The sequence below is a fragment of the Buteo buteo genome, chromosome 22 (genome assembly GCF_964188355.1).
Source record: "Buteo buteo chromosome 22, bButBut1.hap1.1, whole genome shotgun sequence".
Classification (NCBI taxonomy): Eukaryota; Metazoa; Chordata; class Aves; order Accipitriformes; family Accipitridae; genus Buteo; species Buteo buteo.
In genome coordinates, this window is record NC_134192.1 from 8,239,370 (window position 1) to 8,257,830 (window position 18,461).

The window sequence follows — 18,461 nt, forward strand, 5'->3', positions numbered from 1 at the left end:
TGAGGACTGTAGCACCATGAGCTTAAATCACAAGAGATGTGTTGTAGATGTGGATTATTCACCCTGTGCTGAAGCTGTGGCACTTTCCTTCTTGAGTTTGACTCTCTTCTTCTTTCATACCAAAGCTGGCTAGGATTCAGTGGTGGAGTTGACTTTAAAGGCAAGCAGGGTCAGAAAGAAACATTTTAAGTGGGCTGATAACATTGTGGTAGAGCTGTTTGTTTGTTTTTGTGAAACTCTACAGGGTCCTACTTGAGCTGAGTACAAAGGCACATCCTTGTTCTTAAACCAGGTGCCTAACAACTTCAGTGAAGCATTTAGGATGCTATGAAGTATTTAAAAATGGGGCTTAAATTCTTGAATGTGGTTGTTGAATTGTGGTGAGAATATGAATTATTTGAGACCTTAGCTAATCTTAAAGATTAGCTTTCTCTCGTATACCTGAATTGCCTCAGGAGTCTGTGAGGGCTTGCACAGGGAAGACAGCGGTAGATCCAGGAAGCAGCCAGTGCTCTGCACACAGGAGCGTATGTGCATACTCAGGTTCCCCACCACAGGATTCACATGTCTGTAGCTGAGCAAAAATTGGCCCTAAAAGAGGAAAACACAAAATGGGTCCGAAGCCATAGTCAAAGGCACACCAGAATTAACAGCAAAACACAGTCGTCGAAGTTTGGATCAGCCGAAAAAGCTGAATTCATTCTCCTGGTCCAGCTTCTTAAAAGTCAACTTTCTAATGATTTCCTTTGGGAGCAAACTGTCCCTGCATACATCTGTGTAATAAAGGCACTCACAGAGTACACATCTTTGTTTCCTGCATTTTTATTCCATCTTCATTTTCTCTTCCAATTTTCCCTGTTCCATCAGGACTCTTGGTTTTGCACTGAATTTCTTCTTTTTTCTGCATGAAAACATTTTGTTCTGACTGATTAAAAAGAGGTTTGATTAAAAAAAAATGAAAGCAAACAAACCCCCTCCTCTCCTTGGAGATATGGCTCAGTAATAGGATTTTGGAATATCTCTAGAGGGAAATATAAATCTTGCATCTTTATATGCTGGAATGTAATCCATTAGTTGTCCCCTAAGATCAGGGAATTTACATATGGTGCTTTTTTTCTGATATGTTAATGGGTTTGTTTATTGCCACTAAACCATATTCATATTGTATGTAAGAGATTAATGCTTATGAAAGAACCTGAACTTATTTCTTTAACATACAATGAAGTTCATTGATTTCCCTCTTGATTTTAAATGGCAAATAGATAGAGCCAGAAAATTCTCAGGGAGCACCTTCATCTTGTGGAGGCCACCTGCAGCTTTGGGCTGGGAGGCTGTGCTGACCCCTGCAGTATGGTGCCAGACCCTCACGATGTACTAGAGCTTTGCAGGAAAGTGAATGATTTGATTGCAGCAAAGTAACGGAGGAGAAAGTTGTATGTAAGGTCATCTGCTGGAATACTTTTCTGAAATCTTGTTAAGCTCCTAGGAGTTTTTAACAAGTGACATTCTTCAGTATTTTATTAGAAATCAAAGCAAAGTTTCTGTGTTTTACAGGGCTTTTAGCCCATGGAGTCAAATCACCCAATATGCCTGCTTTTTCCAGTGGTTGTGCAAGTATGAACGTGCCACTATACTACAAAAGAAATGGAGTTTAATCCATCTACTTGTTTTGCAGAGATTATTTTAGATTTCTATTGAAAAACTAATCTTTAAAGAAATAGCTGTCTTTGCTCTATAAGCAGAGGAGATTAATAATTATTTACTGTCTTTATCCTTAATGGTTAGCACAATGCAATGCAAAATCTTCCTAGAACTCTAGGCAGTGGCCTAACTATTTAGCAGCTTATTTGACCTGGTTGCAGACTTCAGTGTTCACCTTTTGGCTTTCAGCTTTTATAAGAAGGTTCAAATGAAAATAGGTATGCACAATTCTTATTGACAGTGGATAAAAGAGTTCCTTCAGGCTTCAAACATGGTCCAGAGCCTGCCTTGTTCTTCTTAAGGAGCATGAATATACTTTTTGCTTTTTCTGTTTTCCTTTGGAATGTGACAGACTTCAAAACCAACCCCGTCAAGGTTAGAGAGAAGCAGAAACTGGAATTAGCTTCTTTCTTGTTTTCCATATTTGCTTGTGCTGGAGAAACAGAGCCAAAGAGAGGAGGGTTGACAGGAGGACAAAAGAGCATCCCAGAGGACTAGAGAAATAGTCCAAAACAATTTCATTGTCTCAGATGCTTTACCAGGTCAGATAATCACTTTATCTCCGGGCCGACCTAGAAAATAATGACAGATTTTTTTTTCATTGTTCATTTGCTGCTTCCTTGTCATAAAAACAAAACTAAAAAAATTTTGTTTTCTAGCTCTTTGCGGTGGGGTCAATGTAGTAATAGCTCTTGATTGCCTAGTATGCAGCACATTTAATCTTATTAAATCTTGGTTTTTACAAATAATGTTTATTTGTACTATATAGTATATGTTTTTGCAAATATATGACATTAATCTGATAATATCTTGTTCTTTCTGAAAAAAGATATCCCTGATTTATCTTCATGACGTTAAAATCAAATTTGTAACGGTGAGCCAAAATACATATAGGTCTTCTGCCTAGGAGATGGTGTGGCTCTAGCAGAAGGCCCTTAAGATTGCATTTGAAGAATTTTGTGCCATAACTCTATACTCCTACAAACTCTGTTTGTAAAATGTGACTATCTCCCATGTAAAGCTCTGAATGTGAATTTATTAAAGCTTATGCTGCTGTGATTCAAAGTAGTTGTTCAAAGACCCCTTTGTTTAGAGCAGGAACTTGCTGTTGCTTTCATTGACCATATAAACCTAAGCATGTATATGGATTGTTCATACCAAATCCCTGAGGTTAGAGAACTACTTATGTAGTGTTACTTATGTGATTTAGAAAAGTAAAGATCAAAACCTCAGTCAGAAGTCTTGAGGCTGTGGTGCAGTAAGTTTTAAAGATCTGTTATCTATTTTCACATACAGCTGTTTTGACAGTAAGTGGAACATGCTGTGCTGTTAACTGTTAAGATGACATGTTGGTACATCACTCTGCTGATTTCTTAATTTACTTTTTAAATTCTTCTCCAGCTAACTTTGTTCACTCTTAGTGCTTTGAGAACATGGAAAGAAAGATAACCAATCCTTTGTGTTTTGATTACATGATTACAGAGTACGTTTCTTCTCTGAACTAGCTCCTTTGAACAATTCTGGTAGCACCAAGGAGCCAAAATCTGACTGATACATAGGTAGCTGTGAGTTATTGCACTGCCAGCTCTCAGCTGGTGTAAAAGCAGCACAGCAGGGACATAAGCATTTGCAGAAGAAAGGATGCACGGTTGTGCTCTGCTGATTCTTGGCTGGACAAGGATCTGTAAGGATCTTGTAGGAGCTCTGTCTAGCTAGTCTATGTATAAGCAGCTCCAAGAGTCATCTAGCTTGCACCATGGCTGCTATTTTACGCTTGTGTGTTCCACAGAGTATCAAAAAAGCTAAGAATACAGTACCAAAATAGAAGCTAAGTCTGTCTGTTAATTCTGTACCATGTATTACAGTGACTGCAATGTTAAGTTAGCTTTTTCCTTATGAAGGAGTTAGTTGAGACTGGAATGAGTGTTTGCATGTTTGTGTCTATATTAATTGAATATATCATTGCTTTTCAACTGTGTACTGGTTTTGTTTTCAGGCATTTACTTAAGAAATGTAGCAGGAGTCTTAGAAAACAAAACAGGAAACATCTATGTTAATTCATTTACTGAACAGGGAAAATGTCAAGGGGTTTAACTCACTTTTGTCATGGTAGTTTCTCTGCTTCTGAAGATGCTGAGGAAAGAAAACACATAGTTTATGAGGATTCTCATTTTTCCTAATAGCTGACCTGTTCAGAAAGATTTTGTTTCTAGAAGATTTAACAGTCCAATTCCTTGGGACTAGTTATTAAGCAGATCAATAGAGCTACTGTAAAACAAGTGCAAGGGAATATACAAAGTTACATCTGCTGACAGGTATGGGAATAAAATAAAAATAGTTTAAAAAAAAATGTCCTTTTTGTTTGAAGCACTGGCTGGAAGGAGTTATTTGGGAAGTGAAAATCCATGCATTTACTGACATTTTTAAGATACTACATTCACTGTCCACAGTCTTAATTTTCACTGAGGCCTCAGTTTTCATCTTAAAAATAAGTAATAAAGATTAAAAAAAAAAAATCTGCAAGATCTTTCAGAGACGTCCATTTCATACCAAGTCTGTCTATTCAAGACAATCCAGCAGTGTCTGTCATTACTGATTTGCTGATTAAATCATGCTTTCTTCATATTTAAAGATACAGGTATTTGATGTACATTTTAGTTGAATAGAGTGGCAATCTTGTACAAAAAACACTACAGAAATTTTGAACTGTAAAGTAGTTCAAACAGAGCAAGTGATTTGAAAGCAAACTTAGGAAGGAATTCTCATTAGTGTGTTTGCAGTATGAAAAGAGCACTGATACTCTGCTGTGGTCAGGCCTCTGAGTGTTGTGTGTGTGCCTTTGATTTGCTGTTTGATTAAATGATCACATATGATGACTACTCAGGAATGTAGGAGGTATATATGAAAAACAGGTCTCTTAGAAGTTGGTAGCTACATGCTACCCCTCTGCCTTTCTTTCCCTTAGCTTCCACCAGGCATTCTCCAGCCTAGGGCTTAGCAGGGCCTCTCAGATGGAGATCTGGGTTTCTGTGAGCTGGGCCAAATCCAGAGCTTTACACCTCTCTGAGGTCAGTAGCCCTCTCCCTATGCTGCTTGTGCTCCCTCTGCTCAGCTGGGGCAGCACAGAAGAGACAAACCTTGAAGAATCAGAAGTGACCTGACCCAAATGGGCCCTGAGTGAGCAAAGAGGCTGAATTGGGAGAAAGATGAAGCTGAGACCAAGAAAGGATGTCTGAAGAGGATAAAACTAAAGCGTAGAGGGCAAGGAGGAGACAGGGCTGCAGATTTTTTTTAATTTTTTTTTTTCCTCCCTGCCTTTTCTGTTGAGATTCTCTTGTCACTCTGTATGAAAAGTGGTGGCAGCCCAAATACACATTTGCAAGGAGTTTTCAGAGCCCAGTGGGAGCGAGATGTGGAGATGTGGGCATGGAATTGTGCTGGGCTTCCACAGGTGATGCCTGAGTCACCACAGAACATGTTCAGACTGACTCTTCTGAAAGCTTATAGCCTGATTAGACTCTGGAGGATTTTCCTGGGGATGTCTTGTATAGAGACTGTTTGCCATCAGATTGGATGTCCCTTCTCTTAGGGTGAAAAGAAGGGGGATGGAAGGAAGGAAATATCTTTTTTCCCCATTCTCTTCACCCATTCTGTGGGAATGCCTGACATTTTTGATGTAGATCCCTCCCCCTTCCTGTTTTCCAAAATTAAAAAGCTCTAATTAAGATAATTAAATAATATCTCAGCTTTGATTTCACCTAACAGATCAATCAGTACAAAATCATAAGCATATGAAACCAGAGCCTTATAAAGAACAGCCTTGATAGGAGATGATATTACCTATATGTACACTGTATTTCTTCTGGTTGGGAAATACAATAACAATCAGCAATACCTTTTTTTTTCTGTTGAATCCAACTTTTCAAGATACAACCCCTTTTCCTATCAGAATAGTCTGTAAATATTATTAAAAGTCATAGTACTTTAAGTGGAGTAGTGGCTTCTGATGCCCCATCCAAGTGGTTAAATTGTACCCTACAGAGAGGAGACCAAAAGTTGTCCGTAGAGACTGAGTTGATCTTTCCTTGTGCAAGATCTGAGTGTGGAATGGGTGACAGTCTTGCTCCAAATTGTAGCGTATCCTACTGCCTTATTCTGTCTGGGTGGAATAACTTCTACCCCCATACCAGGGATCTAGATCTGTGTGCACTGAATGACAGAGCAGAGAGGGAGGTGGGACTAAAGGCAGAGAAGACATGGTTAGTGTCCCCTCCATGCCAACACCAGCAAAAATTTGATCCCCTCCATCCCAGTTCTCCCCACGCTGCACCTCCGTCTTACAGCCTGTCCCCTATGCACTGTTGCTGTCTGGAGTAGCAAGCTGGTACCCTAACTGTTGTCTCCTCCACACCTTCTTCCAGCCTTCCAGGGCTGTCCACTGCACCCACCTCCTCCCACAGATAAGCTGAGAGATCCCCTTCCTTCCCATGGGAGACCAAACCTCATACACTATTCCCTTCCCTTCAAGAGGTTACAGGCTCGCTGTGTAAATGACTCCAGACCTGGTGCTGGAAAATCATTTCCTCCCAGCAGTGCAGACTGTAATACCAAAAGCTTCATGTTCCTATGCAGAAATACATGAAGGAGCAATTTTCACTAGGAAATGAAGAGAAACCGGGGGGTATATTCTTTAGGACCTGCCTTCCTCTGCAGCACAGGGGATACAGCTCTGCAGCTATTTCAGCCATACGTGCCTGTATGAGAGGAGGCAGGATTTGCATCCATTACAATCATTTTGTACTAATCTGCAGGGAATATTAGAGACAAATTGTCTGACATTTAGGTTTAGAAGTAGTTCCCTAAATACCCTAAGTGTATTACCGCTAATGCTTTGATGCTAATTTGGTACGTTGTTAATATCCCTACTTCTCTCAGGGATAATGGTGAAATGCTGTACTTCAGAGACTTGAGGCTGGGATCTGTTGTTCAGCTGGTATAAATCCACAGTTGTTTTGACTTTTGTATGGTTAATCCAGATTTACATCTGTGAAGCAGAGAACAGTTTATTGACACACTTCTTTCTTTTGTTTTAATGGACTTGGAAAGATACGGCCAAATTCTGGCTACTGATCCATGGTTTTTACATCCATCAAAATCCATAGGATTGGCACAGATATGTCAGAAAGGAAGATTTGGCACTTTCCAAATTTTTCTTTGGTACTTCTATAAACTATTTATTGCTTACGTTGATTTCAGTGGTCATTAGATCAATTTTATATATACTCTAAGGACAAAATGACACTGTCTTTATAGAAAAAAATGATTAGTTGATGTCAGATAGATGCCCTTGCAGTTAGGTTTGAAACAGCAACACTTTAGATGAATCTGTTGTGTTCTTTTTATTACAAGAAAGTAGTAAAGAAGAAACACTCCAGTATATCCTGGCTTACAGTTGTTCAATGGCATTCATCCAAGGGCATTACCTAACTTATGATGATTGAGGAATGCCTCAAATCATCTTGCACCAGTAAAACTTTCTCTGAAAGTGGTGACCGTTGTGTGAGGGGTGTCCAGATCATGCATCTTCAGCACTTCAGTAGGACTAAGCGATCATTAACAAATACAACCATCACTTCAACAGCCACAGATACACAGCTATGCTGAACTTGGCTAAAGGATCTCTTTGGTTTCTAGATTTACTGTGTTTGACTTGCATCTGAGAAATAGGCACAAGTTTGTTTCTGCAAAAATGTTCAGCCCACGGGACAGAAAATAGAAAAGATGGTCTTAGTGGAGAGCAGGGGATTAGGACTGTTGGTAAGAGCTGTGCATTTTTTTGTTCTGCCATAGATCTCCTGACCTTGGCCCGGACTCTATGTCCTGTTTTAAAGTGAGGATAGTACTTTTCTAGTTTCCAGGAATGTTGTGACAATAAAATCACCTGGTATTGGGGAAGTGCTCTGAGAAGTGGGAGGAGTACAGATAAGAAAGGCTTTGACCAGGATTTTTTCCTCAAGGACCTTACCTTTTGGGTTCCGAGCATTATTGCAAACACAGAGACATTTGACTGCACAGTCCACAGACATATACTATTGTGCATTGAAAGTCAGGCAATATTAATGTTCCAGAAAAGAGAACCACAGGGCAAAGTTTGCACCATTTTCCGTGCTTGTTAGAAACATTGTCACTGGAAGGAATTCATGTTCTGCCATTTTACATTCTCTCTACAGTGTTTGTCACATGAATGAGTTATTAGGCTGTGAATGCCTGAATGCCTCATATATTCTGTAAATTACAGAGTAGAAACATTCGGCACTACTATTTTGACCTTTTCAGCATTCTGTGATTTGCTGGGCATGCCATTCCACATCTCTTGTTTACGGCCTCACTAAAATGTAGGGATGGAGCCGAGTGGGCAAACAGTCAAAATATACTGGGCTGCAAAAGGTCAGGGTCATGCATCACAGTGCTGCTGTTCAGTGGGCAGTGAACATTAAAATCTAGACTAACTGTTCTCATGATTTTTCCTTCTTCACTGAAAAATAACAGAGAATTGTACTTTGTAATCTGTTCCAAAGGCAACAGTGTAGAAAATGAAGAATGATGGTATAATTTTTATTTCTTAAAATTTCAGTATCGTAATGTCATGATCTTAGAGGCTGTGAAAATCAAAGCTGTCATAGTCCTTCAAAAGAAATGAGATGGAATTCTACTCACCAAATCTTTGCTTCATTTAATCCATGTTTGATGAATGTTGCTCTTAACTTCATCCTCGATACCCTTGCGTTTGTCTCTATCCTACAGAAACAAATAGCTTGTATTAGGTAATTGAACTTTGACCATTAAAACTAGGTTCATTTACTGTACTCATGTTAGACATTTCAGTCCAATGAAGACCAAAGGAAAGACAGTCAAAGTAAGATTTCTCTTGAAATGAGGAGATACCTTTATTACCTACTGAAGACAGATGTCACATGACTTCTCAGTACCTTAATCAGCTGGAAAATAAAAACATAGAAAGCAGTAATCTGTGGAAAGGCAGCAGAGGCCCACTGTCTTCTACCACATGTTTTTAGTTTAACAAACCAGCCTCACAGTAAATTATGACTGTAACTTCCTAATACTATGTTTTTGTTGTCTGCTTATACTATATGGGAAGCTTATTAATTTTAACATGCTTGGCCCTAGTCCTATGAACAAATGAGTATGATTAGTCATGAAAACATACACCGAGATTTCTTTGGTGCACAGTCAGGTGTGTAGTTACTTCAGCTCAGAGAAGCGTAGGATTATACACTTAATTCTTTAAGCATGCTTTATTTAGCTCAAATACAAATTTCAGTGATGGTCTTGCATGCCACATTAATTAAAAGGCATAAGTAAATTTCAGTTTGTATCTAGCAGTGATGTAAGGGGACTGCATATGCCACTGCTATAATCTCAGTGCTGAAGTTTGGGAATGGTGCTACATGCCCTACTGGTCAAGTGTTACATAATTCTTTGCAAACTCAAAGCGTTTTCCACATTTCTCTAATCAGGCTTGGTGGTTTGAGTTGAGAATTTAAATGCTTAAGATGCAGTAATTTTTATTTTTTTTTAAAACAACTGGTGTATTAAGTGTGCTTTTTCACTGCTAGTGACTGTCGTGGTTTAACACCAGCCAGTAACTAAGCACCACGCAGCTGCTCCCTCACTTCCCCCCCACCCAGTGGGATGGGGGAGAGAATTGGGGAAAGGAAAAGTAAAACTCATGGGTTGAGATAAAGACAGTTTAATACGACAGAAAGGAAGAAAATAACCATGATAACAATAATAATAAAATGACAATAATAATAGTAAAAGAATTGGAATATACAAAACAAGTGATGCACAATGCAATTGCTCACCACTCGCTGACTGATGCCCAGTTAGTTCCCAAGCAGCAATCCCCCCAGGTCAACTCCCCCCAGTTGATATACTGGACATGACATCACATGGTATGGAATACCCCTTGGGCCAGTTGGGGTCAGCTGTCCTGGCTGTGTCCCCTCCCAACTTCTTGTGCCCCTCCAGCCTTCTTGCTGGCTGGGCATGAGAAGCTGAAAAATCCTTGACTTAGTCTAAACACTACTTAGCAACAACTGAAAACATCAGTGTGTTACCAACATTCTTCTGGTACTGAACCCAAAACATGATGCTATACCAGCTACTAGAAAGAAAATTAACTCTATCCCAGCTGAAACCAAGACAGTGACCAGAGTAAATAATATCAAATAATGTATTCTGTAAATTTTGTCTCTTTTTATGAAGGGAAAGATTGTCCATGGGAATCTTTTCTTGGATATGTTCTCTAAATTCTTCTGGACTTGACACGCTATTTTGAATAGTTTGTTGCTAAGCCCTGAATAAGCAGGATTTGAAAAGTAAAGCTGCTTTGATTGGGCAGGCTGATCAAATCAAGCTCTCTGTTTCCTGATTACATTACTGTTAACTCTTTTTAATGATTTCCTGATCTGCATTGACGAATATGAAATCAAATTTATAGATAATATTCTGCAGCCTATCATTCAAATGGTTGATATTAATAAACATTGCAGGCAGAAAACTGCTTTGCTGGAACATTTGAGCATTTGCCCCAGTGAAGTGAATGCATATAGAGTAAGCAGAAGGTTTCATTTTTAAGTGCAGTGGATATTTGTGGTTTAATTTTATCTGAATTCATCTGCCTTTCATGCTTCACTCTGGAAACTTAAGTTGTAGAGACTGCACTGTATGCAATAAGAAATCTGCTTTACTAAGGATCATTGACCAAGCGCTTTTATTTAGGATTGAGGTTTAGCTTTTCTAAATATCATCTGGCAAAGCGAGTGGTGTGGAGATAGCAAATTGTTATTCACACTGTGGGCACATTGCCTCTGAGAAGGGATCTGTTGCATTTGAGCACTTATTCAGATGCAGGCAAGCATGCTACTCAGTTTCAGGATTTCAAACCTCAGCTTTTCACAGTCCAGCACATCGCTTCACAGCCTGACCTCTCTTTTATGAAATGCCTCTTCAGCCAGAAGACTCTTAAACAAACTTGTGATTTCAAACACCTAAATTTTCAGCAAGCAGGGGTTATAAGCTGTAGGTTTGCCTGTAAAAAAAAAAAACAACAAAAAACCAAACCAAAAAACAGGAAATCCACAGGCGAATTACAACGTGTAGTGTATCATAATAGGCATGGTTGTGTTAGATTATTTTAGAATAGCTTTTTTAAGAAGAGACACCAGTAAGTCCTTCCTGCGAATTTGCAAGCATCTTGTTTTGTGTGCTAATTTTGTATGAGGTCCTTGGTTCACACCTGTCTTATACAATATTCTGTGCCAACTGTGTAGTGAGGTGTTTTACCAATGTTTCTGCAAAAATGACCTTGCAGATTCATTTTTTCCTGTGTGATGTAAGGCTCCTCTATAACTAACTTGTAAATATGGTTATATATCATTGTCTTGTTTCCTGTTCCAGTTATTTACCTTACAGTCTCAGCACCGAAATCCCCTTCAGAGTCTCCATTCATCTTGTTTATAAGACCACTTTAAATAAAATTACAAAGATCTCTTGATTGAGAGAGCTTTGGGAAATTTCTGTGGCAATTAGTATTCTTGAATTGAGATACTGTGATCCTACATAACCATCTCAAAAGTGCATCATATTCAGAAACATCACTTTAAATGTTTAGGGAGGTCTGTTACGAGAAGTTTGGTGTATGTTGACTTTTGGCACAGCAAAGATAAAGTGACAAATGGTTGTAGCTGAGGGTCTAAATTATGAACAGTGATGCTAAAACAACACTGAGATAGCCAGGCCCAGTCTAGTTCATGGTGTTCTGTTATAAAACAAGCCAACGGTACTTCTGTCTATAGGAGGTGTGTTTGGTTGTGTGAAGAAGCACCCATCATTAATGTTTATAAAAAATGTAGAATAATTGTCTTTTGTTGTATCAAAAAATGACACGACCTGGTATGTTTGGCATGGTATGATACACTACTGCCTCTGTGGCATGTCTTTTAAATAATTAAATAAATAATACAATGATGTAAACTTCCAAAATGAAGTTTGGTGGGGGTTTTTTTGTTTGGTTGTTTTTTTGTTTTTGGTTTGTGGGGTTTTTTTACTAATTTGGCACACAAACAGGTCAGGAAAAGGGCATAGCATCTTCTTGTCGCTGGAAGTTGAAGATTTTTTTCATTTTGACTCAGAATAGAAAACAATTGTCAGAACATAATTTAAACTCAGAATATCTGATCAACCTAGCCTGCTGCCAATGTCATCAAAATGCTGAAACCTTTAAAGAGACCTAGCACTCAAGTATCAATAAGCGTGATGTCTCCTGTAGGAAAGGATGCATGGTCTCATAGTGACAATGTAGTGTTCCTGCTCTGACACTAGCTAAATTTCAGACTGTGAAGCCATTGCTCTCCTTGTGTTCCTGTTTTTGATGGAATGAATAGGGTATATTTTGTCTAGTTCTTTGGGAATTCTGGAAGGCGGGGCTGGGGGGGACTGTTGCTTGGTGGTTTTGTTGTTGTTGTTGCTTTAATGGAAGCCAGAGAAACTTTTTTAAACAGTAGTTTTTTTGACCAGACAATAATGAGTGATTATGAGATCAAAAGTGGGCAACAGAACAGCTGGTGTGAGTAAAAACTTGTATTTTCTTGCTAGCTATATCTCTGATTAAAATCACCATTTTTCAAAGACGATGCTGACTCTGTTGAATCTAATTTAGTTACTGCATCAACTCAGTTGAAGCGTAAGTGTTAACTGCGAAGTAAACCGATGTTCTCTAACGTGATCTCTCACCAGAATGCCACATCTGCCGTGTCGGACACGTGAGTCCCCACGAACACCTGTTTTAATAAACAGCCAATTTGCTAATGCTCAGTTATGCCCACAAATAGCATCTGTTTCTGGCCAGTTGTCTACCTGAATATAGCATCCTTCTTAATCAGTGAAAATCTCTATTGCATAACTAGTCTGACTCATTTTCCACGCAGAGATGGGAATTACCCACTCTGTTCTCTACCCTTAATATCCTTCTTGAGGGAATTGGTGGAAAATAGAAAGTCTGCTGGAACAGTTCCGCCCTCCTTTCCAAGCAAATAAAGCAGTCAGGGCTTTGATATGTACATAAAAATAAACACATTTTTAGAGCTGGGTGTTACTAAAATGCCACATTGGCTGAATGGTAAATAGTGATGGATCAGTGTAGCACCCAGGGCATTCCCATGGTGGATGGCACTTTAATGATGGCTCCAGAAAAGTGCCCAAACCTTTTTAGTGAGCTTGGATGCTGGTGAGAGAAACAGAAACACCTTCCTGACACCTGGCAGTCAGCACCACCTTGTCAGCTAAAAGGAGCCTGGACAACTGATGCATGCAAACCTTGCATCACACATTCCCAGTGTACTACATATGTGCCTTGCGCTGTTTGCCTATGGGCTTTGAAGGGAGCCTGGCATATGGGCAACAGTTAAGACAGTGCACTCACTGTTCTTCCTCAGGAAAATTTTGTATCTTTAGATTGAAATTCCAGATCTAGTAATAAATTCTGTGTATAAAGGCTTATTGCTGTGCCTTACGGTGCCAATAAAGGAGTAAATAAAACTATTACACTATGTAATCTCTAAATAATATCCTGCCTTCTCCTTTGAAGGAAACAGCCTAGTGGGAGAAATAGTGGTGATAGAGCTAATTCTTTTTTCTTCCTTCCGTGCCCCACTACTAACTATAGAGATGCAGTAGAAGTGGATTCAGTTATTAAACTGTTTTATTGCTTTTCTTATTAAACATTCCTAATGGGGTTACAACTAGAGGCCATTGTACTTAGACAAGAATAAAGCAACTTCTTCTGACCTCTGCATGTAGTAAGTAATATATTGTCTGCTATGCAGTTATTACATGTAATAATAAATTGATGATACCAGCAAGCAGGCAGGAGTGAGGGACTAGAGAGACAAAGCAATAAAATAGCAAGATTTTTGCAATTTTAACCTTTCAGCAGCAGTAAAGCAGCTGACCATCTACCCAATCCAATAACCTGAAACAGCATAATAATATAGCCAGGGAGAAGCAAACCTCTATCCCAGCAAAAGTGAAGCTGTGACTTAAACTTTGCTGTAAATTTTTGTAAGCAAACCTGTGCTGCTTGTTAACAAGATACAATTCCCAAATCTTTCATCCTTCATGGTAATTCTGCCCAGCAGATTGTATTTGATGGTATGTCAGATCAGTGGAAGCCAATCCAAACTGTTTGTGGTTTGATTTATGTTTTATAGAAATTGAACTACCCAAAGTGCTAAGAAAACAATGGGATTCTGCAGCCCCTGATTAAAAAATGTGATGGAGCCGATTATTCACCGCTTATTAATTCTTAAATTACATTTTCTAAAAGAAGTATTCATACAGTGCAAACTCTGTCTGCTTAGTGAGAGATGAAGCAACCAGACCCTTAAACCTCTTCTGTAACTGAGCAACCAGCAGTGGTAGATGTTTATGTTTTGAGTCCGTAATGCACCATGACAAGGGAGGTCACTGGATAGAGATAGGCAAAAATAAAATTAAAATTGAATAAAAACAACTGAAGCCCTGGGACAAAATTGCAATGTTCTATTTTTATTTTTGAGACATCTGGGCTCACTGGGATTTTCTGAATGTCTCTCACCAAAGTTGCATATTAAGTACCTTGAAAGCAAGTGATGCAGCACAGAAGGGAGTTGGCTACTAGCTGTGCACTGAGCAGAGATTTTTCATTTCATCCATCATTCACAACATGCTGCAGTACTTCCAGAACTTACTGAACTTATCTAACGTAGGGTGGAACAAGACCAAGAGCTCCGTTTGCAACGTATGCTCTGCTATCGCTCTACCTCTGAACTGAATGCAATAAACTGGTTTGTAATTGCTGGGTTTAGTAGCATGGTTAATCCTATAGAATATTGTGTGGCTGTGCACACTGCTTTTTAGGATACACAAGCTTATCAGCTTTCAGAAGTCATGAATTGGATATCTATAAATCACAAGACTGACGTACATATCAGACTCAAGGGGTTTTTTGCCTTTTGTTTCTTGTAACTGCAGATTGCACTCTACCTGTAAGTACATCATTAGAACTGCACTTTCAAAAATACTATCCAGCTTCTCCATTTCCCACAGTATATCCCACAGTGCCTATGTTAACGGATTGTTGGCTTCACAGGTCATCCCACATCTCACTATCCACATGGTAGAGAACAGACTGTATAATCATTTACTCAGAGTGGCAGTAGAAGAATGGAGCTGGGTGTTGCTAGCTTACTCATAGCTGACCAGCCTAAGGAGCTAGGGATGGATGAACTGATCTCTTAAGACCCTTCCTGATTCAGTATCCATTGTGTTATGATTTAAGAAGCTGGAGATTTTAAAAAGATTGAGACTCGTGGTAAAATCCCAAGATGTTGATGAATTTGGCAGAGTACATCATCTTCCCTCTTCCTATTTTCTGTAGACCATTTAATTGCCATTAATTTAAATTCCATAATCAAATTATTAAAATGGCTTTCATTTGTCTGCTTCTTAAGTATGCTTCTGATCTTTGCTGTTAGCATATATCAGTGTGTGTGGTCGGAGAGATGTAATCATCTGTAGTGCCCAAAATCATAGAATCATAGAATAGTTCGGGTTGGAAGGGACCTTTAAAGGTCATCTAGTCCAACCCCCCTGCAATAAGCAGTGACACCTTCAACTAGATCAGATTGCTCAGAGCCCTGTCCAACTTACCTTGAATGTTTCCAGGGATGGGGCATCTACCACCTCTCTGGGCAACCTGTGCCAGTGTTTCACCACCCTCATTGTAAAAAATTTCTTCCTTATATCTGGTCTAAATCTACCCTCTTTTAGTTTAAAACCATTACCCCTTGTCCTTTTGCTACAGGCCATACTGAAAAGCTTGTCCCCATCTTTCTTATAAGCGCCCTTTATGTACTGAAAGGCCGCAATAAGGTCTTCCCAGAACCTTCTCTTCTCCAGGCTGAACAACCCCAACTCCCTCAGCCTTTCCTCATAGGAGAGGTGTTCCAGCCCTCTGATTGTTTTTGTGGCCCTCCTCTGGCACCAGTCCAATAGGTCCAAGTGAAGCTTTTTTGGTTTCTATCCTCAGATCCTTTAAATGTTTATGACCCCTTAAGGAATATAAGGAAATCATGAAACATGTAGGTATGGCTGGAAACTTTTCAACATTTGAGCCAGTGGAATTTGGGTGATTTAACTCATTTTGCATTTGTCTTTTACTAGTGAGTGAGCCAGACTGCAGGAAGTGGTAGGTATAGTTTCTGGTATCAAAGGACTTGGCTTTGGGGACTTGGGGTTTATGCTTAAAACCTTTTCCTATGCTTGGGATTTCCAACATTGCAGTTCCAATCACCCACAGGAGATGATCAAAGCAAACAGAAGAAAACTACTGTTCAGTGGCCTGAAAGAGAAAGCTGGGCCTGTGCACGAGCAAGTCTTACTGGCACATGTGGCAGGTTGGGTTCATTGCTTTGGATGTTCATATTTGTTGCTTGAGCCCAATGAACACTGTGGACATTACTTTTAACTGCACCAAACTGAAGGCCTGAAACCGATGTATCTTTTTACCACTGTGATATTCAAACTGTTCATCTCAGACTGTTTCTGGCCTGCTTTTCAGAGCTTCTGCATTATGGAGCATTTCGTTTCGTCATACTGCAAGAGGGCAGGGGAAGGGCAGCTCCTAGGAGCAGAAGCAGCTCACTTAAACAAGCTTCTGTTTGTTTCAGTGTTCTTTGAACATCGTTTTTTCCTTCTTTGCTTGCCACTTTTGGAGAAGAGAAGTTACTGAGTTGTGGATCTTCCTCGCAGAGGAAAAGGTGAGGACTTGCACAGCCACTTGGCACCCTGGGTGCCTGCTCTGCCCAACCAAGCACCTGAATCACTGCAGTGATTGTGGGCACAAGGGCCTCCTTTTATCTTTTGTAAAGTAGACGGAGTTGTTCCTACAGAGAATGAGGAAATAACCATTTTGTCCCCTGACTTTCAAGGAGTCACTTCCAGGCCATGCTCAGGTACAATCTTGCAGCCATGGCAGGTACTTAGAACCGAAGCAACTATATCAGTCTCTGTAGTCCGCTCTCAATTGGCATGTGCCCAGTGTCTGGATTATCTGAATTCCTGACAGATAGAACTAACTTTGACTTAAGTTTAGGAAAGAATCTACAAAGTGAGATTTTTGGGGGGAGGACTATGAGGACTACAGTCACCTCTTCTTGGGAGAGATGAGGCTGTGGGGCCTGTTGGCCTGTGTCACAGACTGGCTTCCACCATTCATATGAAGCACCTCTAAAAAGATAGCTTTGTGGCAGCAGCATCTTATTGGAGCCATCCTTTTATGTTTTAGTGTCTGACTGAATCCATATGTCGCATCAACTTCAGTTTTGAAAATCATTATTCCTTGCAGATTTTGTGCTCAGCTATGAGGACAGCGCCTGTAGAAACCCAAAGCTCCAAGTGCCCTTGCAGCACATGCAGCAAGGAGGTTACTTCAAGATTAATTTTATGGCAACTTCATTTCTCTGCTTGCTGTTCCTGTGCCTTGTGAGATTAAAGTCAAACTTAAAAGAATCATTTTCCAAAATAGAAAGCAAACAATGATTTAGCAAGTCCATACCACATCATTCACCATTCAGACTTTGGACAATGGCAGCATTATGCCACTGTCTTAACAGTGAATGTTGCCTCTAAATTTGTACGTTCTAAGGATGGAAAGTGAAGCAGCTTTTTTCTGATAAAAGGAAGGCTGGTTGTCTTTGATATCATAGATAAATGCTTGGATAGTTACTTTTTAATTGCTTTATTGCCAGAAGTTTTCAATGAAGCCATAAAAGAGGAAAAAAATGATCAGCCTAATTGCCTCAAGATGGATATGTAATGCATAAATCTCTTGTTTAATGGATCTAGTAATAGACCACCTGTTTCAGTTGCCTTTTCCCATTCAGAATATGAATGAATGCTTCTCTCAGATGTTCACAAAGAGAAAATACAATTGCATCATCAAAAACTCAGTGGGTTTGTTTTTTTTTTTACTTTTTTCCTTGAGGTTTGTTCATTCTTGTTCTGTATCAGCCAATCTTGGTACATTTAACATTGGGAAGATAAAACCATTTGGTATGAAGTGTAAAGCCTCATGTATTTTTGTTGTCCGGTTCTGTTTTAAATGAGAAGACATGCACGTTAATGAAACTTTGACCAATGCCCAGGGAGTCAGGCTTGAGTTGCAAGTATTCCTTCATGACGTGTTCCCTGTATATTCCCAAGTCTGGATTCCCCCCACTCTGCCTTGCCCCTAGCTCTGTGTCTTATAGTATTACTTGACTGGCACATTTCAGTGCAGTGAGGATGTTTGAACTCCACAGCCAGTCTTGTGATTCCATATGTTAAAAAAAGTTTTTGCTCTTGCAGCGTTGTTTTTTTGTTGGTGATTTTTTTTTGGTTTTGTTTTTTTTTCTTTTTTTTTAATTTGGTTTTTTTCATTAAGGATAGTTTGAATAAACTATCAAATTTGTAAACAGCTGAAAGTACATATACTGGCAGTTATCATGTCCCACTCATGTGTGTAACTTTCTAAGGCATGCTAACTTGCAGCCTTTTGAATTACAAGCAGCCTAATGCTGAGGTTATGTCCTATAGCTGTATGTCCTGGTATGATCACTTTAAGCACATCAGGAAAAGCTGTCTCTGTGTGGCTCTTC

At 39.4% G+C, this 18,461-nt stretch overlaps 1 protein-coding gene across 1 annotated transcript in view; it reads left to right on the plus strand.

Moving 5' to 3' along the window:
- Nucleotides 1-18,461, plus strand: part of IL1RAPL2 (interleukin 1 receptor accessory protein like 2) — a 399,383-nt gene that overhangs the window by 287,151 nt on the left and 93,771 nt on the right. The gene's annotated exons all lie outside the window — the stretch shown is intronic.